At 39.8% G+C, this 26,793-nt stretch overlaps 1 protein-coding gene across 1 annotated transcript in view; it reads left to right on the top strand.

The window, feature by feature from the left end:
• pik3r3b (phosphoinositide-3-kinase, regulatory subunit 3b (gamma)) overlaps positions 1 to 26,793 on the top strand; it is a 448,961-nt gene that overhangs the window by 212,418 nt on the left and 209,750 nt on the right. The gene's annotated exons all lie outside the window — the stretch shown is intronic.

The raw sequence follows: 26,793 nt of genomic DNA, 5'->3' as shown, positions 1-26,793 counted from the left end.
AACATAGTCACTTATAATTCTGTATTTCTGATCCTTGAGCATGTGTGCTCCTTAAACCCTCAGCCATGACTTTGTCACTTCAATTTATGTCTGTTCTGATTTTAAAAAAAACAGAAAGAGCTGCAGATCTGAAATAAAAACAGAAAATCTTAGAAATGTACAGCAAATCAGGCTGTGCCTGTAGAAACAGAATTAACATTTCAGGTTGAATGACCCCAGCCCTCCTCCCACAATCACAGCTCCACTTGCCAAATGCCATTAGCATTCTGTGCTCTTGCATCAGATTCAGCCAGTTCTGAGGCATACTAGTGGTTATCTGAAATTGTTGAGTTCAGTATTGAACTCCAAGCATTGCGTAGATGGAAGATGAGGTGTTCCTTGAACTTGCTTTGGCCTTCATTGGAACAGTGTAAGAAAGCAAACACAGAAGTCAGAGTGAAGTGGGATGGAGAATTTAATGTTAATGCTTTCCTGGCCAGCCTCCCTCCCTCCAGCTCATCCAAAGCTATCTCGCACCAAGATCCACTAAATCTTTACTCCTGTCCAACTGGCATCTGGCTTCCAATGCCCCTCATTTAATATTGTCATTTTTGTATTGAAAACTCTTGCCTCTCTTCTCCCTTGGCTTTGTCATTTTCTGCCCCTATGAATCCCCTCAATCAAGCTTCCTTGTCTCACAGCTCTACCATTGTGAGTATACCTCTCTTCACTCACACTACCATCAATGGCCATTCCTTCATTGACTCATCCCAGGCTTTGAATTTCACCTCCTAAAAATGAGAGAAGAGGAGGAAGAATCCACCACCTCTTCTCTCATTCTCTTTCCTCTAGGATCTTCCTTAAAACTCACTTCTGACCAATTCTTCAGTCATCACTCCTCATCTTTTTTGGCTTAGCTTCCACTTTCAGAGTTCATCTCCGTGAAGTGTTTTAGAGGATTTTTCTGAGTTAAAGTTCCATATAAATGCAAGCTGTTCTTATTAGTTCCTGATGAAAGACCTGAAGCTAGACAGATGTACAATTGTGAAATTCTTTTGGACACATTGGATCCATTTAGCTTTTGATAATGTGATGCTGTAGAGCATTATTTTGATAAAAAGATCAGAAACTGAGAATGGTAAAAACTGCATCTGACTCAGCACAAACTGACAATAAATTCCCAAGCGTCACTTGGGTCTTAAGTACCCCACTATGGGAATGGATGCTGTTCAATGGTTGGTGTTGTTCTGGAGCAGTGACTTCCTAACCAACAAGTTTGGTTCTGAACTATAAAAACAAGGTTTGTGTGTTTGTTGTGTTAGTCAATTTCAGCAGGAAGAATCGCTCTGTTTACTACTGTGCCTCAAGACGTACTTCTGATTGATGTCTGATAATAAGTGCTGGAAATGAGTCTGCTTCTGACAGTGGCATCATGTAAAGCACCAGTCATGGTGCATACAATAGATAAGCAAAGGAGAATAAATTAGGGAGAGAGAAGAGAAAGAGCATTACTTTGTACTTCACTTGTGAGTGCTTAATACCACCTCTGTTTTGATCGCTTGGTTTAATTGCATTATTTCCTAGCCATTCGTTGTATCTTCATGGCATATTGATTAGTTCAATCAGTGAGAAAGTAATAATGAACTAATGAAAACTAAATTATCTCATAAGAATGGGTAATAATGCAGCCATCATGAGTGGCTATGGCTTCAGCTAGCTGGCCACATGCTCTGAACTTGTTAACAAATGACTAATTCAAGTATGTATTAAAACTAGTGCCTTTATAAAACCAGGTATGATTAGCAGTTTGGTCAGGGTTAAGGAGCAGAAGAGGTAGTTTACCAAAGAGGCAGATTAATACTTAAAATATTGACACTACCTTTACTTTCTTTTCTGGTTATGTGTCTGATATCTGCCACTCCCAAGGGCAATGGAGTTTTCCACTGGAATCAAGCTAATATATTGGATTCATTGTCTGCACTCAAGAATAAAAATCACCTCAACCTCAATAGTCCAAACTATAGTATGCAGACAATACTTGCTTACGTGTGCATTCGAAGCTTGAACTCCAAGGCATCGTCGATCAGTGCATTGAAGTTTGTGAGAGGATGGGTCTACTAACCTACCCCCATTTCAACACCAATCTCTGACATTGAAGGTCTATGACAAGACCCTGGAAAAGATGGATCACTTCTGACATCTCAGCAAAGGCAAACATCGATGATGAAATTCACCCTCCCCTTCGGCGTTCCAGCACAGCCTTTGACCAACCAAGGAGGAGAACTTTGGAAGATCAAAATCTCAAACCAGGAAAAAATCATACAGGTCTACCAGGCAGCAGGTACTCCTGCCATCTTATATGCTTCTGAGGCAGGTCTGCCTTCAGCAGGCAATTCATGGTGCTGGAAAGATACCATCAATGCTGTCTCTGCAAAATCTAACAAATCTACTTTGTGAATCAAGGTCAGTGTCCTTCCCCAGAAAGTGAAAATCAAAAAAAAAACTGCAGCTTTTGAAAATATAAAATAAAATAAAACAGAAAATGCTGGAAATACTCAGCAGGTCAGGCATCTATTTCTCTTCCCACAGATGCTTCCTGATCTCCTGAGTATTTCCAGCATTCTCTGTTTTTGTTTCAATGTCCTCTCTCAGTCTGACATCCCCCCCATTGAGGTCCAGTTGCACTCAGTTGACTTGAACGGGTGGCCATGTTGCTTGCATACCCGTCAACAGACTCCTGTTATGGTTCTGTCATGAGAAGAGATTACCAGGTGGACAGAGGAAAAGATTCAAGCATATTCTCAAAATCCCTTTGAAAAAGTGCAACATCCTCACCAACATCTGGGAATCCCTGGCACATGACCACTCAAAGTAGAGGAGGAGTATTCAGGTTGACATTGAGAACCTCAAGTCCATCTGTTGAGAGTACATAAGCCCAGTGTAAACAGCAGAGGGAGCACACCATCTCAAAGATTACCCAACCATCTGCCCTGTCAAGCACACTTGCCCCCACCTTTAGCAGTGTTTGCATGTCCCAGTTTGGCCACATCATTTACCACAGAACATGCAGAGCAGGAGTGGAAGTGCACCAATCCAGAGGGCCTGCCAAATTAGAAAAGAATTAGATGTACTTGACCAGTTTTGGATGATGGTAACATTTATCTTGAGTTATTAAATCTTTTTCTTGAATAATTAAATGAGGAACAATGGATGCACCAAGGTTCCTGGCCAATTGAAGGAGAAGATACTGAATATCCAGTGATTCAGTACTTTGTATCTCAGCAAGCTGCTTTCCTTCATGAATCAATGGTGGCACTCATGCCTCTGCGCTTTATCTCTTGAGCACAGAATCTAGGCTGATGGTTCAGTGTAGTACTGAGAAAGCATTATATTGGTTAAAGATAGTAGAAGAAAAATTTGGCTTTAATCATTAAGCGCAATGTGTACTTTTCAATAATCCAAAATGGATGAAAGGATAATAAATCCAGTAGCCAATATATACACATCAGATTAATGTTAGCTTCCAAAGGTAAAATTATTTCTTGGTGTTTTTAGGATGAGATATTTACAATTGTCTCCCTGTTCAGGTGGATGTAAAAGATCCCACAGCATTATTTGAAGGAAAACAATGGTGCTAGGCTATCTCAGATAACAAACATTTCTTGACCAACATTCAACTCTCTATCACTACAAAAGATTAACTGCTCAAACATTTCCCTACTGCCTGTGGGATTCTGTTGTTGTCTACATTAGAACAGGCTGCAGGTGCTTTGGGATGAAAGGTGATAAATGTTTTCATGTGCTGTCTATATATGTATAGTAACAAAATTAGAGCATTCACTACTGGGCCAATTTATTCTGAATCCAAAATGAACTGGTATTAAATACCTCAAAAGACTTAGATCTACTGCAACTATTCCTTCAATGCCAACTGTTCTTATATTATAATTATTCTGTACTTTGCATCTGTAAACAACAGTTACTCCATTTCATTTCATTGTAATTTATCCCGTATGAAATACTTTGAAACATTTGGAAGAAATTTTGAGGCATGCCATAAAGGAAAGCCTTTCTTCACGTTACAATGTAGAAATATAGCCCAGTGAATTCTCTATAACTTGAAAAGCTTTCACTAAGCTGACAGCACTTTTTTAAAAACTTTTTAGCCACATTCTTCCAGCATCACCTCTAGACAAAATTGCCAAAATATCCCACCACTTAAATGTCAAATCCAAAAGCCTTATATTACTCTTAATTTGGAGACTGTGCCCATTTTTCCCTACATGTTGTAATCCCAAGAAGCATTTTGGTATTTAGCTAGAATTGTCATCAAAGAAGACAATGGAAAATTTAGGTTTTTTTTAAGTTTCCCAGTACTTTGAACCTTGTTGGTTTCTATCCAGGCAGTGTTCTAGAATGTCAATCATAAAAATACCATCTTATGCCATTCAATTAAACAGTAATGCTGATCTTTTGAAATCGAGCTGTTCAGATACTGGGTTTCAGAGATCACGTCCAAATGGCAAGTTGTATCATGGGAACCAGGTTTCAGTGGCTGCTATGAGAGAGCTGCATTACCACAATGCCTAGTGCCAACTTAGGTCGTGTAACCAGATATTCCCTCTGTAATGTGTTATAGAGTATTTTCTCAAAGAGAAAGTGAATTACTAAGAGAGGCTTGATTGGCCATGACCATTGTTAAGCCAAGAGCCACAACACTGTGCAAGCCAGGCATTAACTCATTGTGCTGACTGAGTTAAGAAAATGTGATCTCCGATCTACCCTGAAGCCCTTCATGGAAGGTCAACGTAGAGACATTTCAGTCTGAACTTTGTTTTCATTTGCTTTTTTTTATTCCAGAAAACAAATTGGTAAAATGATTTGGCAAATTAATTGATATACATTAAGTACAATTCAAAATGCAATGTGTTCCTATTTTCTGTGCAAAAGTTATCTGGGAGAATTGCACTCAAAGATGTGTTTGTTCTCAGGAGGTTTTTTTAGCTCATGTTTCCATTACAAAACATTTGAAAATTGCCAAATGCAAAATCTACCATAAATTAGCAAAATTGGGCAGCTTTTAAAAGCAATTATTTCAGCTGTATTTTAGCCTGGTGCCAGCTGCATTGCCACCCAACTTGCACTAACCTATTCTACAGCAACACACAATATACTGGAGGAACTCATTGGGTCAGGCAGCATCTATGGAGGGAAATAGATATTCATTTCACTATTTCCCTCCATAGATGCTGCCTGACACTGAGTTCCTCCAGCACTTTTGTATCTTGTTCCAGATTCCAGCATTTGCAGTCTCTTGTGTCTCTGTAACCTATTCTACATATGGACAGCTGGCTGAACTGACCCTCCATACATGAGCATTGTCCTGTGAAGGGAAGAGGGCTGCAAGCTGTGACTAGGCTTTAGGTGCCAGGTACTGAACTCCCTCCCACCTCCCCCAAAATACTTTGACTACCTTTTAAAAGTTTGCTGTTAACAAAGGCTTTCAAACTTTTCTTAAATATCTGTTAGTCAGAAACATTCAAAACTGTTCAAATGGAATGAAATAGCAAGTTTAATTATAAACACCTTGTACTAGAAATTAAAAACATTTAAGGTGAAAGAAAATACATAAATCATTTACCTGCAAGTTACCCTGTTACTCAGGGTTAATAACCCCATTCAAATATGGTGTGTCTGGCTGTGAGCTGAGAGGTGGGACATGTTGGCTGTTAGTTAGTGGCTCTGTACAGAACTGTGAGCTACAGGTAGGCACCATGTGTCTGGCCCACCACCTGTGAGTAAATTGACTTTAACCAAAAATTCCTTTTGAAAATAATGTACACAACCATTTACCACTTGCATTACTGTAAAATGGTCCCTTTTTCAATAAATTGAAGTAAAATATTTAATTTTTTTTAAAGTTTGCCTTTCTGTCTTTGAACCTCAAAAAACCTTTTATTTGTAGAACCTACTCAAGTTCTTGCAAATGTACTAAATTAGCGGAAACTCAGTATGGTGATGAATTCATCCTGGGGTTTTTGGCCAGTTTATGGGTGGAGCCAGTTTCTCCAATCCAATGGGAAAGCTTGAAGACCCCCACACTCTGTGCCAGATGGAATTTGTGTTAGGCTGATTTCGAGTGAAATGTGCTTTTAAAAAAAAGTGTAGTGGAAAAAGTGTGTTGTTCCCAAATATGTTCAGTAGCATTCTGGATCCATGTGTCAGCTGGTGCAGCCATGAAGTTTCTAATGCTCGTGTATTAAGGGTCAGTTCAGCTAACCATCCATGGTCAGGATGGTAATGCAGTTGCTACATTTGGCCTCAATACTGCCAACAAATGAGTAGAGACAAAGAACCTGGATACTTGCCCTTGATCGCTAATCAAAAAGCAGTGCTGGAAAGTGGAAAAATGTGACTGTCAAACTCGGTGATAAAGTCTTCTACATTTGAACAGCTTATGGACACTGTGGTCTCGGATCAGACATGGCCGACTCTATCCAGAACGTTGGCAAACTGCTTTTCATACATACTCGGCAGGCATGGTAGCGTAGTGGTTAGTGTAAAACTATTACAGTGCCAGTTTTTGGGGTTCAATTCCTGCCACTGTCTGTAAGGAGTTTGTACGTTCTCCCCGTGACTGCGTGGGTTTCCTCCAGGTGCTCTGGTTTCCTCCCACATTCCAAAGACCTACGGGTTAGTAGGTATTCATGGGTGTAATTGGGTGGCGTGGGCTCGTTGGGCCAGAAGGGCCTGTTACCGTGCTGTATAAATTTTTTTTTAAGTTTTAGACATCGAATTTATGACTATTTCCGGCATTAATATAATTTATACTTCTCTATTAAGATGCTATAAGCAGATCATTAGTGAACTTTAGTTCTGTTTTAAATCCAGTTTTGTTTCCACTAAATTATTTTTGTTCTGGCGTCCAACAAACTATGCCCTCTGCTCTACCGTGACATTGTGTAACCTAAGTTATGATTCAGATAGAATTGGCAGAAAAGCCTTTTTTCCCATAAAAGCTTATGAGGACATTGAACAACTTTGAGGATTACTGGTTCTGAGTTGCAAAGGCATTTGTAGCAGTCAGGGTGTATGCCATGAAAATTAACAGTGAGCAGCTCTCCCAGCTGCTTTTAAACTAATTGCTCTTAGATACTAAAAGGTGTTGAGGTTGAAGTAGGACAGCCAAAACACTTGCTGTGGATAGCTTTGCTCCAGAATCTTTTGTTGCATTCAAACAGTTTCCTCTTGTGTGATCCAGCCTAAGTAACAACATGACAAAGCTTTCTTTACCATTCCATCACTCCTTTGTTATCAGTTATAAACTTTCAACTGCCTGCCTGCAGCAAGGTCTGGACAGCATTCAGAACCGGGCTGACAAGTGGAAAGTAATGATCACCTTCAACAAGAGAGAATCTGACCGCATTGCCTGTTGCCTAAGTTTCTGAGGGGGATACTGACAGGGTTGGGTACTGATGAGGGGTTTCTTCTAATGTGGCTGTCTAGAAGAAGGGGGCCATACTATCAGATGAAGTGGTCACCCATTTCAAGCAGAAATGAGGACAAATTTATTCTCTCATGAACCTTTTGGAATTTCCATCCCAGAGAGCCATGGAGATGGTATCACTGAATATATTCATGGCAGACATTGACAGATATTTGAACTACAAGGGAGTTAATGGGTATAGAGGAAAAGCAAGAAAATGGTGTTGAGACCAAGATTGGATTAGCCGTGATCTTGATGAATGGCAGAGAAGAGGGTTCGATTGGTCACAGAGGGCAGACAGGCAATGGTCTCCAGTGGCTCCCCAGCCCACCCCGCCTTTACAGAACAAGTCAACAGCTCCCTTCGGACTCCAGATCCCAACCAGATATGAACATCTCTCACTTAGCCACTTCCACTCTCTCCCACATGGAGCCAGTTAGCGACAATATCAGGCAATAAGGCCGATTCTGATTGGCAGCAGAAGTAAAACCAAAACTGGGCATCACACATTGAGGATGGCAGCAGCAACAGTGGGCACAGTGGAGGCAGCAGCAGGATCGAGGGCACAGTGGAGGCAGCAGCAGGGCGAACAGTGGACACAGTAACCTCAGGAGCACGTAGCAAGCAGCAGGAGGAGAGAGTACAGCTGTAGAGACAGCAGCGAGAGCGATCGTTGTAGTGATCTGAGCAAAGAACTCGTGGATGGAGCAGGGGTTCTGGAGGTGGCAGTAGGGTGCTGCAGCCAGGGGAGCCCCCCCCCCTCCTTGCACAGAGCACTTTCCTGACTAGCTACTCAGTGCAAGTTTACTTCGTGATGGATTTGCCTGCATATTTATATTTGCAGTAAATTAATACACCCACGCAGAACACAATACATGTTGTCTTTTTATACTGTCTTCAGCAAGCATGATAAAAGTGGTTTGTTGTAGAGAAGGGCTCATTAACTGTGCAGGGTGGCTTCCAGCAGGATCACAATTACACTGAAATACGCCACCAGTGAATTATAATGGTGATAAACAACCTCACAGGACATTCTTATCTGCCTTGAGACCCCTTAGGATAAGGTAGGGGGCTCATGCATGACACTAGGGTGACTATTGTTTGATCTGGACAGTCCTGACCAACAAAGGTTCAGACTTGGTCACGTACTGGAGTTTCTAAGCAGTCGTCTAGGCCTCACCAGACACTGCCCTCCAGCGGCTTACCTGAGGATACGCCAGGGCAGGCATTGGGACTCGGAGCTGGTGGTATCAGCAGCTGTGCGAGGTGGTGGCAGCAGGGACACAGAGGTGGGGCAGTAGGGTTAGGGGACAGCTGCCAGACTGAAGGCAGCAGGAGCAGAGGTTGCAGTGGATGTCATCTGGCCTGTGTCAAATCCCTCTTTGCCCTGTCTGCTTTGGTCATGTGCTACAGTGCTTAGTCAAACAGTTGGTGTAACCAAAGTTGGCAGTAATTTTCCTGCTGCCCAAACCCCAGGGACCCAATCATTCTCCACCAGCGTCGGAGATCTGACCATGGGGCAAAATATCTGCTCTTGCCTCACCAGCATTAGACATCATTGCCAGTAGAATCTGAGGGGGAGAAAAACACTTTATTTAAAGAAATGAGTTAGTGGTTACTGGATCTTCAATTCTGGAGCTACCTTAATCGCTCTCATCAACCAAGCCTCCTGCACCATAGATCCATAGTATGGTGGAGCTAAACCAAACCCCAGCTTAACATTGGTTAAACAATTCCCCTATTTTCTAATGGCACATATCACCCTTCATCATTTTACTAAGATTCACGCCCGGGGTAATGCAATGATAAGGTCACTATCCGTGTAATGCAGGTATCTGATAGCAATTTATAAAATTATGAAAGGCATAATTAGGATAGAAAGTCAGAATCTTTTTCCCAGGGTAGAATTGTCAAGTACTAGAGGACATGCTTTTAAAATGAGAGGGGAAAAGTTAAAAGGAAATGTGTGGGGCAAGTTTTTTTTACACAGTGGTAGGTGCCTGGAACGGGCTACTAGGGGTAGTGGTGGGTGCAGATACGATAGTGGTGTTTAAGAAGCAATTAGATGCATGAATATGCAGGGAATAGAAGGATATGAATCATGTTCAGACAGAAGAGGTTTGGTTTAATTCGGCAGTGTGTTTGGTGCAGACATATTGGGCTGAAGGGCCTGTTCCTGTGCTGTACTGTTCTATGACTCTGTGGGTGTAAGTACAGACAGACTCACCCTGTCCAAGTTCACAGAGGAAGAACAGCCCATCTGGTGAGGAACCAGGGAGCTGCTGTTGTCTGTAGAACCTTATCCAGTATATGTCATAAAAGAAGAAGAACAGAAAGCAAACCTTTTATTGCAACATTTAATAGCTACAGGATTTTAGTGCAGCGGTTTCAAATGATGCTGAAATATTGTTACGAAGTATTGCATCAGATGACTCCAAATTCTGAAATAAAAAACTGAGTGACTTGAAGCTGGTTTCAGCTGTAGTCAAGTACACAACTTTCCTTTGTGTATTCAGTAAGACTGCCATCAGGCTTCCAGTAATTCATTTTTTTTACTGCATGGTCCAACTATCCCGGTGCTAAAAAGCTGCATTATATCTCATGCGAGTTGTTAGCTCAGCAGTGGAAACAGCAATCACACCTCTCCACACGGCTGGTTTAATTTTTCACTGGCCTACATTCTCCTCAGTAATGACAAATGTGACCATTGTGTGCATGTGGTTCCTGTGAAATGATCTGTCATCACAATAGGAGGCTCTGCAGCTGAGCATATCAGGCCAGGGCCAAAGTTCACTTCTGCACAACACAATACAGATTTCCTTCTGCAATTTCAAATGAAAAATGATATTTGTCCTTGCTGGCAGGTTATAATGTTGACACAGTTATCAGTTAATTTTGTGTATTAGAGAGTCACTAATTGGGACTACATGTTCTCCCTCTTTTGTATTACCTCCAACTTGCAGCTTTACAAGTCTTTCCAAAACTTTGCAGCAGATGATTTCACAAATGATCTCAGTCTGATGCCTGGATCTAAATCTTCCGTTTGGTTTTAATGGCAAAGTAGGCAGCATTGAGTGGGCGCTCCTTCAGATTTCTGGAGGTGTTGTCACGTGACTAGCTACCGCCAATCAAATTCCCCAAGGCCACTCCCACCCCTGAGCAGTCATACAGTTGATGTTCTGCATTTTCAATACGTTTACAACTGTGTATAAAGGGGGAAAGAAACATTGTTTTATCAATGTCACCATGATTTTTCTCTTGTGCTTATCTTGGGGATGAGTGTTTAATCCCTGTGGACTCCAGTGCAATCCTGCAGGATTGGCAACAGCCACCTACCACAACAATGCAGCCTCAACCTCTACCCATCATTGTGAGGCCAGGTTGTTATTTCAGAGATGCTGCCTGGGAATGGCGAGGCAGACTGTCAAAGTCCGTGATAGCTTCCAGTCCCCGGAGCAGACAAAGAGGACAGAATTTGAAAATAAAAAAGACTTTTCCAAATAGCAGGGTGAGAGGTGCAATCAATCACTCTGCAGTTGGATCAACTCCTTCCTCGTGTTCAGAAAGTGACATCTCCCTCTGCTGCCAAATGCAATATTGGACACCAGGCTACAAAAATGTGCCTTGGAGCTCAGTTCTCCTAAGATACAACTGACAGGAAGGTGGTTATGCAAAGCTGCATTTTATGCCCAAAATCACACCCAGCAGCAAAGCTGGCAGAAGTGTTGTTCTTTCACTTGCTAGTCCTGGGGCAGTAAGGAGGACTTTGATTGAGACCAACTGACACAAAGTTGGAATTGAACTGTATAACTTCCTGAACTGCATGGCTGAAGTCCAGCTTGGGCAATGTATTTACAAAGTGAGTAATAGGGAGCCAACCTGATTACTGTTTGAACTGATGTCAGCGTATGGGAAAACTGTTATGGTTCCTTGACAGATCTGTCGGCCAACTCAAAGCTAGGTTTCACATTTTCCTCATTCAATTATTGACTTCCCTCATTAGTACAATTTGCCACATTCCTTTCCAGTACTATAAGTTACAGATGCCAGATGCAAGGTTCATCAGCCATCTCTTGGTTATATATAAATTTTTTAAAAACACAGCATTTTATCTGGGCAAATTTATATGAAGGTAAGCCTCAAAATCTTTGTACAGGTCTGAAATATTAAGCATAAAACTGTTTAAGTGCTCAAAGAAATTCAAGTGGCTGGGTCCTAATTATATGTTGGTTAGAAATTCATCCTGCTATCTGCCATCAATGCCGCAATGTATGAACTTTGAAATCTGTCTCTGAAGTTTAATTCCATCAGACAATGGAACTAAATTTCAAAGGCTGAGCTCAATGCAGATATGTTATTTCGTCACATATTTAGTGCATGCAGCAGAAGGTGAATTTCTACCCAACATTTTGCAGCTTACAAGCTGGACTGTTGATATAGAGACACAAATTTGAACCCCAACTTGGGAAATTAATTACAACTATTTAAATAAATTGAGAATAAGAAGCTAGTATCATTAATAGTGACCACAGAACAACCAGATTATTTTAAGACCCGATATATCTCACAGCTATCCTTCAGGAAAGCAGATCTGCCAGATTTACTCAGTCTAGTCAACATGTGACTTCAGACTCACCAATGTAATTGACTTTATATCACCTTCTGAAATGGGCAAGGAAGTTCAGGGAGAGGTGGTGGATGAACGCTGACGTCTGCTTTGCCAGTGCTGTTCAAGCCCTATAAATATTCTTTTTACAAAGTCCTGGAGGTACATTGATTACTCTGGACTTTCAGCATTGACTGTTTTGTATGAATTTGAAGTGATTGGTTTGGCTTAGAAATTCTTAGACCATCTTAACAGGTAGGTGAAAACCATGTGGAATGGGGCAGCCACATCTGTTTTGTGCAAAGCCCCTGGCTGGCAAGTTCCTTTGTTCCAGGGGCCCAAGGCAGTACAGACACCCCTCTCCACTGGCCTGAAAATTTTAGCCACAGGTTAATATGAAACATACTGAGGCTATTTACAATCTAGCTAAGTAACTCAGTAAACATCTGTGTGTGTTAAGTAGAAAGCACATACAAGTAAAAGTTAATGCAAAAAGTTAGTATTCATCCAAAATGTCTAAAGTTTGCAGAATTCTGCTATAAAATGTCTAAAAGCATCTTGGATAACCAACATGGCTGTAGCATTCTATCCTCCACTAAGTAATGAAATGTTGAGATTGGGATCTTGGAGCCTAAATAGATGTGCATTTAAAGAATAATACAGCTCCAACTGTTCTTAAAGTGTACAGCAATATTAGGACTCTCCAGCCCCTCCTTAGACCCATCGCTTATTCCCAATGTAATCTAATAGCAAAGTTCGGATGAGATCATTAACTACAAAAGTGAAGCCTGAGTGGTTTATAGCCATTATCTGAATTTTGAGATTAGATTACAGCCTTGAAATCTGTCTCTTGTCTCCTGTATAATTTATGTATTATTTAGATACTTGTATATGGTGAACATTTTTGTTTAAACCTTTTTGTTTCATGATATCGGTAGTGAAACAGGAGATGCAAACAAATTTCATACCATTGATAGATGAGGGAAGCTTCAGTTTAAAAAAAATACAAACAACTAACTTCCAGTGTTGTACAGGTTTATAATAAAGAAATAAAATCCCAAGTACATAGAGATAGAGATTATTTTATTTGCTGGCCATCAACAATTGGGAGTCTAGTGGCAGAATAGCACTTGGGGTTGTGGGGGGGTGGGGGGGATGTAGCTAGTTCCAGGAACATCAACTTGACCACTTTTGGAGGGGATATTACACAGATACTGCTCACATACACCTGTCCATGCATTCTTAATGTATTGAGGAGCTGGGGACTTTTTCTTTGGTGGACCCCACCTTGTGCACATCCCAGGACCTCAGTAAAATTAAGGTGGTACAGCACTGAAGCTATCACAGCAGCACTTGATAAGAGAGCACTGCTGAGAGTCTTACTTGCCCGAAGTCAACTTTAGCCCCAGCAGACAGGGGCTAGCTATGGTGAATATCTGGAATTAAATTGGAGGGATAGGAAACCATTACAGGGATCAAGTTCACTCCATTCTTGCACAACAGATTTTATGGCTGCGACTCCAGGGTTGACCACCAGGCATCACCCAGTAGTTTCTGAGACAATTCATAAGAAGGATGACGGATGAACACGTTCATGGTCGCCTCATTATAGGAAGGATGTGGAAGCTTTAGAGAAGGTGCAGAGGAGATTTACCAGGATGTTGCCTGGATTGGAGAGCATGTCTTATGAGGATAGGTTGAGTGAGCTAGGGCTTTTCTCTCTGGAGAGGAGGAGGATGAGAGGTGACTTGATAGAGAGGTACAAGATGATAAGAGGCATAGATTGAGTGGACAGTCAGAGGCTTTTTCCCGGGGGGCAACAATGGCTAACACAAGGGTACATAATTTTGAGGTGATTGGAGGAAGGTATAGGAGGAATGTCAGAGGTAAGTTTTTTTTAGGCAGAGAGTGGTGGGTGCGTGGAACGCACTGCCGGCAGAGGTTGTGGAGGCAGATACACGAGGGACATTTAAGAGACTCTTAGATAGCCACATGAATGATTGCAAAATGGAGGGCTATGTGGGAGGGAAGGGTGAGATAGATATTCGAGCAGGATAAAATGTCGGCACAACATCATGGGCTGAAGGACCTGTACTGTGCTGTAATGTTCTATGTTCTGTCTAAGGCAATGTTTGCAGTTGGAAGGCTGGAACAAAGTGTCCAATCACTATGGTCCTGACACATGATGAGAAGTATCCATGTTGGAGAAAAAGCAGATTCCTAGCCACCCATGATTGTCACCACCTGATTTGTCCATGAACATGTATATATAAAAAAAAGGCCACTTTCGTAAATTTTGAAAAGGGTTTCTTTTTTGGGGATGTTATGTCAGGCTTGAAATTCATTGATGGGGAGATGCAAAGACATGAAGCTTGAAGCCTGTGCTGAGTACAGGCCACTCAGTCACAAGGCATGGTGGTGAGGGGTGAAACTGGAAGTAGAAATGTGAGGGGTTAGTGGAAGGAAGGAAAGATCCAGAGTGGGATTGGCATCCAAAGGTCATTGAAGATTAGGACCCTTGTCACCTGAAAGGAAAAGTTTAAAAAAAATACTTGGTTAAAGCAGCAGATGAAGAAAAGATAAAGCATAACTATACACTATGATCCAGTGAGATAGAGTGATTGAGTATATGGAATCAAGGGGGAAAAAACAGTTGACACAGTTTGGGGTCCTGCACAATAATGAGTAAATCATGGATGGTTTCAGAATTGTACTGGTATTTGAACGAGTTACATTCTAACCCTGAATTATTTTTTTAAAAAAAGCACAGAAACAGACTAATCAGACCATTCTGTGGCTTGTACCACCAGTTGTCCTCATCACGTGTCAATTTGCTGTGTAAAAAAAACACAGGGCTCAGCTCTACCCACTTAAGCATGCATTACTTTTAGAGGTGGTTTTATCTATGTGAGGTAGAATGAGTGCAAACTTCAGTGGAGGAAGGTCAAGACTGCATTGGTGTGTGGCTCTCAGAGAATGGAACATCAAAGGTGAACAAGGTGAAAACAAATGGAAATCCTACCAAAGAGAAGAGCAGAGTTGCTTCAAGGTGGACATTACTGGAAGAGAAGTAGAATTAAATTCAATAATAATCTGAAAATGAAACACTGCAAATAAAGCAGAAAATGGTGAAAATGCTCAGCAGCTCATTCAGCATCAGTGGAGAGAGAAGGAGAGTGAAGATTGCAGATGGATAACCTTACAGAGGTGGATGAACCTGAAATATTAACTCCTATTTCTCTCCAATAGATGCTGTCTGAAGCTGAGGACTTCCAACATTTTTGAATTTAATGTCAGGGTTCCAGCATCTGCAGTACTTTGCGTTGGCATCTTTATATATTTATTTTTGGATTATTGATTTTTCTGGCTTGCATCAGTAGTTCAGCCAACTCATGAGCTCAGCAACTGCTCTTTATGAAAATGTTTTTGGAAGCGTAATGCATCCATTTAGAACATGACCTTTCTTTAATCAATAGTTTGTTACGTGTTTGCTGTTTTTCCTCTTTCTGAACTCTGCAAGCCATAAATCTCCTGTAGCAGAGAGGGACAGGAATTAGGGTTCTCGTTTTGGTGTGGTTGAGCAAGAGCACCTAGGTTTCACTCTGATATTTCTTCTCCCTCTTATGAGATTTGGTGTCTCCATTCAACTGGATCAGACACAAAAAATATTGCAACAAGAGTCGTTCATAGGCTAGGTATCCTGTGATGAGTGACTCATCTCTTGATACCCATAACCCTTTCCATCATCTACAAAACATGTCAGGAGTTTAATGCAGTAATCTCCATTTGCCTTTTTAGAGCTGCACTCATCAACACTGAAGAAACTCAGCACAAAGCGACTTATTTGATTGGTACTCAGTCCACCAATCTACAAAATGGACTGCAGTTACTCACGTAGGCTACTATGACAGCACCTTCCAAACCCATAACCTCTTCTACCATGAAGGACATGACCTTCAGGTTCATGGGAAAGCCATGACCTGCAGACTTCCCTCCAAGAATTCCTTAAGGAGCTTAATAAATCATTTTTCAGATCTGAAATTCATTGTAAAATTCATTGATACTGCAGAAAAGTGAAATGGGAAATATTAATCTTTCATACTCATAATATTTGGCACACTATCCTAACTTGGGACTATATTGCTGTTCCTTCATTGTCAATGGGTCTACAGTCTGGAACTCTCAACTATATTTGAGAGTCCCTTCATCAGAAAAACAGCAGTGGTTCAAGAAGGTGGATCACCACTACCTATGCGAGGACAATTTGGGATGGACAGTAAATGCTGGCCTTGAAAGTGGTACCCAGATTTTTTAAAAAATGAATAAATTAGTGAAATCCTGAGCAGTACCATCTCAGTCAGAGGTGTAGATGAACCTACTTACCATGGGTGGTCACTGCGTGCTGCCACAACTTTGAAGTTTTAGAATCCAGTTATGTCGCCCAACAGTCACAGATAAACTAAGTGTTAATATTCCATTTAGATTGTCTAAATTATTAGAGTAACTAAGTAGTCACAGCACTAAAATGAGAACTGCATGAATTGTGTAATTGCCAGAGTTTTATGCTTCCTTAAGGAGCTTAAATTAAGTATTTTTCAGATCTGAAATGCATTGTAAAATTGACTGATACTGCAGCAAAGTGGAAGGGGAAATATTAATGTTATAGTAGCTTTTATGCTTGTAATACTTGGCAAAGGGAGGCAAATTCATCCTACAAGATTTGGGGCAAAATTATTAGCAAACCATGGATAGGTTCAGAATTGAGAATTTTCTCTTCACAGATCACATGGAATTATAAATAAAATACAACTTCATGACAGACCAATCAGCCCATTTTATTATTGTTGATTCAATCAGTCCTTTTCACCTTCTCCGTTATCTTGGTACTCATTTTCATCCATTATAGGTTATATCGCTCTTTGAGGTGGTTTTATTTAATAGTTGGTAATAAATCATTAAAATTCTGGAGAAAATATTCATAAAACAAAGCATCTAATTCTGCCTGCATAAATAAAATCACAGAATGCTATAATGAAAAGAATAATTGCTGACAACATTTTTTTTAACTAAATAATGAAGTCATTTTCATTTTTAGAGGGAGCTCCAGGTGGGATCTTGGACTTATTTGGAGCCAAGATTAGAATTTCTAATATGGAAATGATAAATTGGAAAACCTTCATGGGAGAAATTAGATTATAATTAACCTTGGTAGGTATATGCGTCCGTCTATGTTCACCAGAAGATGTGTGAATTGGCTGTTCCGCACATGCTAAAATTATCCCAGTTCAAAATGTTAGACACTGAATCATTACTTGTGGGTCAATTGACTTGTTTTTTGTTTAATCTTCAGCTTTTAAATGCTATTTCCTCTTCAGTGGCCTGTCAATTTATCCAATGACAATTGTTGTTCATTGTTAAGAAATACAATTTTCAAGTTTGCACAGGTGGTGAACTCGCTCACTGCTACCAAGAAATACTGTGGGCAGCTCGTTTGAGGTTTTCCAGCATTTGTTGGCAACACGTGAGGTGGCTTGTGCTGCAGGGCTGTGGCTCATTTTCCTGTGCCTTTTGTGTTCACTTACGATGGATAAACAGCAAAGCTGAGGATGTGGACAAGAATGTGACAGTTAATTCAGTGAGGGACCAAGAGTTCACTGAGCTGAGGGAAGGTAACTTGGTTGTGAACCTTGTCCATGATAGAAAGCAGCTGCATGAGTTCTCAATGGGATGACAACATTATTGTTAGCCTGAGGCAGAGAAGTTGATTAGAATTTTGAGAGGTTAAACCTGGATACGCCAATGGCATTGAACAAAGTTTCAGTGGAGTGGAAATACTTGCATCAAGAAAGTAAAATTGTTTCAGAAAATTACCTTTCTTCCATAGTTTAGTTGTATCTTTTTTTCTCTATTGTCACACAAAAGCTTCCAAATGTGACAAGATACAACTGACCTACTCAGTCTTCTACTAGTGTATCTAAAATATGTGAAACTACTTTAGTTCTATTCACAAGCCTGCCCCCATCTTTTGGGAAAGACCCATTTGCCTCTCAGCAACCCCTTGCTCTGGAGGAGATGGAAATGGAACCAATGCAGGCTATGGTGGCAAGAAACAATATCCTATGTCCCTTCATGTCACACTTAAGAACACAAAGGACTTGTAGTATATGTTTTGGCAATGGAATTATCACTGGAAGAATGGACATTGAAACTTCAAGTGTAAGTACAGTTTCAGGACTGTATTTGAAAGAATTGGTTGCAAATGATAATCCAAAGTGAACTGTATAATGTCAATCATAGCAAATATGGAAGTTATCATTGAGCCAAAATTTCCAGGCAGTGGCATCTCTTGTGCTCACTGTTCTCATATTCACCAGGTCTACGCTAACTGGGATCCGATCTTCCTTCATGCAGCCAGCTCCAATGTGTTTGGGAAAGCCTTGTGCAGCACAGACCTTTTGGTTGTAAATGGCATCACGCAGACAGCCCAGCCCAGAAATACCTGGAAAGCATGCAAAACTATATCCCAGGCTATCAAAGCCATCAAACAATTTGAACATTTATGAACAAAATTCAGAAGGATTAAAAGCTTATTAAAGTCATCACTACTAGAAATTAAAATACATATTTTAAGTAAGGGTTAAAACGACTAGAAATTGCATTTAACTATTCCAGCATCTGCATTTCTGATTTTCTTTTACAATTGAATTCTCTTCAATGAATGCTAGCATGTCAGCAAGATTACCAGCTCTTCCTGGTTCTGATAAAGGTCCCTGACCTGAAGCGTTAACTCAGTTTCTCTTTCTACAGATGCTGCCTGACCTGCTGAGCGTTTCCAGCATTTTGCATATTTATTTCAGATTTCCAACATGTGCAGTTTTTTGATTTTCTAATACATTCAATTCCTTATTCAAAATGTACAAGTTACCCGAATCTTGCCTCTCCCTGCCTTGCAGCCATTTATCTCCATTGAAATAACTAGAGACACTGTTCTTGCTCCAGCTCTGACTTGATTTCGGCTTTGTGAGCAGATATCCCAACACACCTGTTAGGGACAATGCAGGAAGTCAGTGTTCTGTCACTGGAATCCACAAGGAGTCAAAAATGGGAACACAGTGAGGAAATCACCGCCAATAACCTGTCAGGAAGTGAGGAGCTTGTGCATTTATGCACAGATGTACTGGAATATTCCATTCCTAAAAGCTACACAGGAATTAGCCGACTTGACCAATCTACCTAGGGCAGATGTATCGGTCCATGACAGCACTGGTAGAAATGACAACCACACAGTCCTTGGATATTCCCATTTTCACACTGGGAGCATCCCTCTGAAGGATGACCTGGGATACTTACCTTGCGGTGATGCCCAGATCCTGAAATGGGAACTAATAAACAAATATATGTGAACTCAAGCTGTGGAGGGCTTCAGAATCCCGTCTGTGTGGCCCAGAGTGACACCTTTTGGAATCTGAGGAAAAAGAATTGGGCAGTCAGAATGATAGAATCCTGATTCCTGCTGGTGCAGAGAGTGATTCAGATACACCCGTTCTCTCTGTCAATGTTAGGTTGTGTGGATGTGCAAAGTTAAGTGTGCTTTTTCCCTGTATCCACCATGGCAGAGGCTTTGTTTTTCCTAAGAACCAATGCAAAAAAGTGAGAGGTTTGCAGAACTGAAGTGGTTTTCCTGTGCAGTGTCAAACTGCTTGAATTATTCGGTGTATTGTAGATGTTTGCCATTATTAAATTTTTAGGTGAAGAATGAGGCAAACTTAAAACAAATGGAACTGTGTATATTTTAAACTATTTTTCAATACTCAGTATAAAACCAAATAATTGAGAACATTAACAGGGGATCACTTTCCATGTGCCTATTCCAGTGAATGAGGATACTTCTAGGAATTGATCTTAGTGATGCCATGGCAAATGATCTCATCCTCCCAGTCTAAGGCTACATGTTACCATCTTCCCCCATCTGTCATATGAGTTTTAGGTAATACCCGTCTGGGAGGATACTTGTTCATAATTTATCTCCCACTTTGAAGAATTTGTTTCTTCTTCCTCTTTAAATAGCAAACATCACTAAATCTGTTGTGTTTCTTGCGAGGAGTCATTTTGATCCTCTAGGCAGCAGTTCTGCCCTTTATTCCACAGTGACACAGTACACAAATATGCTTACTGCTACATAATTACTTGGCAACCTATTGCAACCTCCAGTTCTTTACTGACAATCGTTGAAGCAGACAGAAGGCCTAGACAGCTAAAGGGCTAACATAGATTCTTAGAAGTAATCAACCTATTCTCTTATTGCACTGTACAGCAACGAAAGCTGTGACACTGATGTAGTTGCTCATTTTTCCATCTGTTCAGAGACTGTTAATTACATTGATCGCAGACTGATGAATTGTTTAATAAACTGCAGGGACTCAGAATGCCAATGCACTGCAATGATCAGCTGCTCATCATACTTTATTTATCACTCTACTTGCCATTAACTCGCTATAAAAGAGTTGTGCACAGATCCTATGTCTTGTAAAAAGGTGCAACCTAATAATAGACCCTGATGACCTTTCTGTGGAAGATGGTGCTGACATAATGCCAAATATCTACACTAAAAATCATACATGGATTTACAATTGTACTGCGGAGATTTATATGATTTTATGTTATCAAAGGATTTTCCCTTTTAAAAGAAAATCTCCTTCATTGATGTCTGCTTTCACGGTATTCTCAGTCTGCCTATGGGAAGCAATTGGCCACTTCTTATTTATGGGGCATGGCTAATCTCAGTAACCCACTGCATAATCCCAATTAGCACAAACGCTAATGATACCACATAATTCGTGTTCTACCAGTTTATTACTCTTGGAACATTGCCCTCACATCAAACACATTTCTATATTTCAGGAGAAAGACAAATTCAGAAAGCACACAAGTATAAGCATATCTATGGTATCTAAATGCTAGAGACTAGATCTTGAAAAATGTTAAACTTTGCCCATTCATAAGATTGTCACTGAGTTCAGACTCTGGGTCCTTTCTTGTTCGAGTCTTCCACTCTGCAGTACTAGCCCACAGATACCTCAGGCTCTTTAATGTTAGGACTGAGAACAGTTTGCACAGTGATAATGTTTACTGGAAAATGTTATCAAACAGGTTTAACCTGTCACAAAGGTTAAATGTAAGTTGATAACTCAGTTAAATGAGAAAAAGCGACTTGAATAAAATGGTGACTATATTTCTGTGCTGTGTTTGTAAAATAACAACATGTATAACATACACAGATGCTGATTTGCAAATCAGGAATCTTATCCTAATTCTCTGTAAAGACAAAAATCTGCAGCCATTATACAAAATTTTAAGTCAAAATGATGGTGCAAATGGCTTTGAATCACAGAGTAGCATGACATTGCTGTCTACTCAGGATATCTAAAGTGGCATATTCTCAACCTCAGCTGGACTGCCAGTTAAAGGAGAGGTGATAAAGGGCAGGAGGCACAGAGTAATATTGAGACACATTCCCTTGGTGCTGGGAAGAATATTCAAAAACAAATGAGTTCAGAGCACTCATTAATTCTGTTTAGCTTTACTTTGGAGTCCTCGAATGTAAGTTTGAGTAATAGTGTATGTCATACAAGGGGTTCCACAGCAAAGGAAGCAAAAACAAAACATTACAAACAAAGGTAGGTTTGAAGCCTAGGTAGGTTGTAGGCACAGAGTCCATTGGTGAAGCTGCAGCTTGTGTCTATGTGATTCAGCAAATGGCTCCCAATTGAAGTTTTAGTTCAGTTCTGTTTTGATTAATTTGAACTTTAAGCCATCCATGCATCTCAAATGGATTCTTTTTAGAAGTTAATCAAGAAAAAGAAAGATGCTTATTTGCTAATGTGGCAACTCATTTGTCTGCAGGTAACTTGGTAAGCATTGTTCAACATAAAATGATGCTTCCTTTCTTCTGAAAACCTCAGAAATATTTTGTTTCATTTCATTGCTAACATCAGGGCAGTTGTGTGGTTGACTTGGCACTGCCCAAGCTCATTATACAGCTCACCTGTAGAGCCAGGATCTAACTCATCTTACCTCAATATTTTCATTACATATATTTTGTGAATGTTTTAATAGGTTGCATGATTTTTTTGTAGAACGTGTGGAACGTGTACAGCACAGGAACAGACCTTCAGCTCATCATGTCTGCATCAACCCTGATGCCAATCTGACTAATCTCAAAAAAAAAGTAGTAAACTTCTACATTAAATCAAAAATCAGCAATGCATAAATGGTGCCTTGAGGCTTTAAATGCTGTACTTCAACACAGAATGGAGATTTTTGCACATGATTAGTTAAAATCGAGTGCATTTAAATAGATACACAACCTGTTTTGCCTCTAGTTGGCCTAGGTTTCACATTTGTTTGCAGTTTTCAATGAAAGCTAATGCAATTCATTTTACAGAAATAAAACAGTCATTTAATAGGAAGCAAGATTGGTGTTTAAGAATAATTGAAAGGCACATTTCTCATTAAGAGGGTCACATACATCATAAACCACAAGAGCAACTCACAACACTTACATGATTCTGAATCCTCAGAAGAGATTGTAATTTGAAATCACTCCGAAGGAGCAAATCACTTCTAGCACAATGTATTTGTGAATTGCTCACAATCAGAGAATGTACTGGTCCCTGAGAAATACTGGAAATTCTACAAGGCATTTACAATCAAGTTCAGGATTCCCAAGTGAATGCGGAAGTCTAGAACTCGCTGGCAGCAAGTTGGTGGAGATTTCCTGGATCTGCTCCTATGTTGATCTGCACTGAATTCTTCAAGAGACCTGCAGCAATGCATGAAGTTACAAAATATCCTTAGCAGTTACAATGAACAACCTGAACCAGGTTAGACCTGGCATAGAAATAGTCTCTATTTATTTGAATGAGGACAAAAGATGAAGTACAGGGACTCCCTGGGTTACAGAAGACTTACGGAAATCCAACTTTATGCAAATTCTGTCATAAATAAAAAGAATTTTTCAAGGCAGTTAAAAAAAAAGATAAAATGTTTTGTGGTATTCATTAACAACTGAATATAGTGTATATTCCATTAATTTCATTATAGGTAGTGTTAGGGTAAATATTAACTGAAATAATTATAGGAAGTGTATGTAGAGCAATACTTTATGAGAAGCTAAAGAAAACAGACGTCTCTGATTTATGGAAAAATCAACTTAAGGATAGTTCCCAAGAACGGAGTCCATATGTAATCAGAGGAGCCCCTATACTGGGATTTTGTTATGAATTAAATGAGTTTAGTTAATTGTTTTTAAATTGATTTTGTGCTTTTGTTTTTAAGTAGTTTAGTTTTTTTTCACTTTTGATGTCTATGATGTTTTAATTGTTTGATTAATTTTCATAGCTTTAAAATACTTTGAAGCATTTAGAAACATTTAAAATTTTTGAAAACTTTGACAGCTGGCAAATACTGGCACAGTAGCTTAGTTGACTGTCAAAGTTTTTCTCAGCCTTTTTGTGGCTGGAGCTTGTGTGGATACTCAGAAGGAGCATTTGAACAGTGACCTGATGTGCAAGGTTAGCAGCGAAGTGCTGCAGCTGTGTTGATGATCCAAAAATGCCTGCAAGCATTATAAAGATTTGGTAATCAGTTCACTATTTCAATTTGAAACTATAACAGAAATAGCGATTCCAATGGCTAATATGCCATATGAATCGTTAATAAACCTGAAGTGGACATGGTGTCTCTGTATGTTACTGAAATATTGTATCCATTATACTGGTAGCCTGTTTTGTAAAAAGGATCAAAGTTAGTTAGCCCCAATGCAAAGAGAAACTGTTTTAACACGGGGTGACTGTTTCCTGACTTTTCATTCAAAAAGTTTCAGTTAATCCTTGTATTTGTCTTTATTATTGGACAGGCACAGAGGCCTGGTTAAGAAATGAGAGACAAAACTGTTCCTAACAATACACAATATCAGATTGGATGTGAATAAACTGTTATTGTTGTTTGTGCAGTAATGAGAGGGAAAGGGATGGAAGTAGCAAGTGTTAGGTCAAGAGGCAATGCATTGAGGTATTAATGGATGTGGAGGAATATGGTCTGTTTTTATTTTTCTAATTTTGATGCAACAATGATACTGGTCTCCTTACAATTCAAATTCATTATTATAAAATAATAAGCTGCCACTTTTGTAGATATGTATTGGAAGAACTGATGATATTTAAATGATTTATGCTATATGTCTGGAAACAGATTAAGTCACAAACGCTGGTGGTAGTTTACATCTAAATTTTGATAATTCTTTTCATTACGACTTATTCGTGACAATGTGATATTTTATATGTGCCAATATGTTTAATTTTTCTGATACTGTATGTATTGGTATAAAGAAGACAACTGTGTCAGACTCTAGTTCAAGTTTCTCAGAGATCTGACTGAAATGATGCTCTGACCTGGGCTATCAAACTTCAGGATCAGATTTATTATCTCTGTCTTATCACATGAAATTTGTTGTTTTGTGGCAGCAGTACAGTGCAAAGACATAAAATTAATATAAATTACAAAATAAGTAATAGTGCAAAAATAAAAGGAATAATGAGGTAGTGTTTATGGGTTCATGGATCATTCAGAAATCTGATGGCGGGGTGGGGGGGGGGTGGAGAAGATGTTTCTGAATCATTGAGTGTGGGTTTTCAGGCTCCTGTACCTCCTCCCTGATGATGGTACCAAGAAGAGGGATTCCCAAAGCTCTAAAATTCCATATTCCCTTCACTGTTTACCCATCATAACTTTGTTCTGAGACTGATGGAGCCCTCCATGAAGTTACACACCCTTTAAGCAAAATGGTGGGTGGTGACAGGAACAGGGAATTTGAGGGTAATGTTTGTAAAAACTAATCTTCTGTTGGTACTCGATACTGGCTTGTATTTAACATATTGTTCGTGTTATCTGTGACTGGTTGCCAACGTTGCACATCTTCATTTTATTTTGATAAAAGTGAATAGCTTTTGTAACATTTCTACGATCTTCTCAAATAATGACGACCTTTCACTGTGTGCTTTGGCATCTTAATAGTGCTCCACAACTCATGGATGTGAGGCTTCAGGGCATAACTACCATTCATTGCTAATTGGCACTAAAGCTCTTCATCTCAAAAGGATTGCAAACCTTAAAAAAAATGAAAGAAAGACTCTCATTAACATAACCACTTTTTGTACCTCAAACAACTTTCTAAGTTATTGAAATAAAATGATATCTTTGAAGTTGAGTGGTTGTTAAGCATTTCTACAGCTAAAACCATTACTGCTTGTGGAAGAGCACAACTTTGTATTGCTGCAGAGTGCTTGAGTGTCAACCTAATTGTGCCATAGAAAGCCAGGAAGATAAATTGTCAAACTAATGCACATGGTTCTTCCTTGGTTCACCATACCGTGGCACAATGAAGGGACTTCATGCAGAAAGTCATAATTTCTATTGCACAGCAATGTTGTAATTCACCTTAATGAATAGGTGGCAATGGGAAAGTTTCTGAATTAATAATTCATTTCAGATTTGCTGATTAAATTAGAGTTTTAATAGTTTTACAAGTTAATCGAATAATGTTAGAAGAGATACAATCTCGATTTGGTTTAAATGATCTTGTTGATTGTGTTATATGGGCTTGCTTGATTTACTTCATAATGAACTGTGTGGGTGGCAAGCTAATCTATACTCAGTGCAATAAACATAACCTAGATAAGCCACTTCTAATAGCAAAGCTGATAAGTAAGAAAAGTCAATATTCTCACTGTAGCAGTTTTAAGGATGAATTTTAAATTAATGTTGTTGGAACTGTTGTCCCAGAACAGACCCCTTGCAATGATAATGACTCCATTAAACCTACTGGCTAAGATTAAGATGTTTTTGATGATGCACTATTCCATGCACGATATATCAAACCAGTTACTTTGCTCACAATCTACAGCAAGTGCCATGCCCTGAAATGTTTGCTAGGCATCCCAATAATAAACTTATCCTTCATCATCCTGCCACTTGGGAAGGTCGGAACAATAATATGTAAGCTTAATGCATTTGTTTTTCACTCCCAGTTAAAGGAGGAAACCCAAGAGCAAATTAGCTATGAGGCATGAATTAAAGTGTCCCGACCAGAACAATAAGGTGTAGTGGTCTGCATCTACCTGCCTGAGATTTTAATGTTCTGTGTTTTTCACACATCAGTGCTGAGTCTCACAGCACTTACTGCACTGCTGCACAGCAAAGAAACTATGCAGAGTGATGAATGGCTTGGGATCACTTGTGGCACAAGACTTGATCCACACTGACATTCACAGAGGATGGGTGTAGTCACACACATTAAGTGCATGTCTTTCTCTCCCCATGTTTTCCTGAACCTCCCATGGTAGCTTTATATGCTGCTATACTGTGGCTGTCACTGTGAGAGTATTGCAGATACAATTGCAATGTTTAAGCAGATATAATAGTAGCATTTTTGCAGATATAATAGCAATGTTTAAGAGGCATTTAGACTGGCATGTACACAGGGAATGGAGGGATGTAAACCATCTGCAGGCAGGTGGGACTAGGTTGGATCAGTATTATGGTTGGCACAGACATTTTGGGCCAAAAGGCCTATTCCTATGCTGTACTGTTCTATATTCTATGTTCTTTAAAGCTGAGTCTTACATTCCATGATTCCTAGTGGCAAAGACATAGCAGCTGCAAT

Source organism: Pristis pectinata, chromosome 3 (genome assembly GCF_009764475.1).
Source record: "Pristis pectinata isolate sPriPec2 chromosome 3, sPriPec2.1.pri, whole genome shotgun sequence".
Classification (NCBI taxonomy): domain Eukaryota; kingdom Metazoa; phylum Chordata; class Chondrichthyes; order Rhinopristiformes; family Pristidae; genus Pristis; species Pristis pectinata.
Note: the sequence above shows the minus strand (reverse complement) of the source record. Positions and strands in the feature narration are given on the sequence as shown.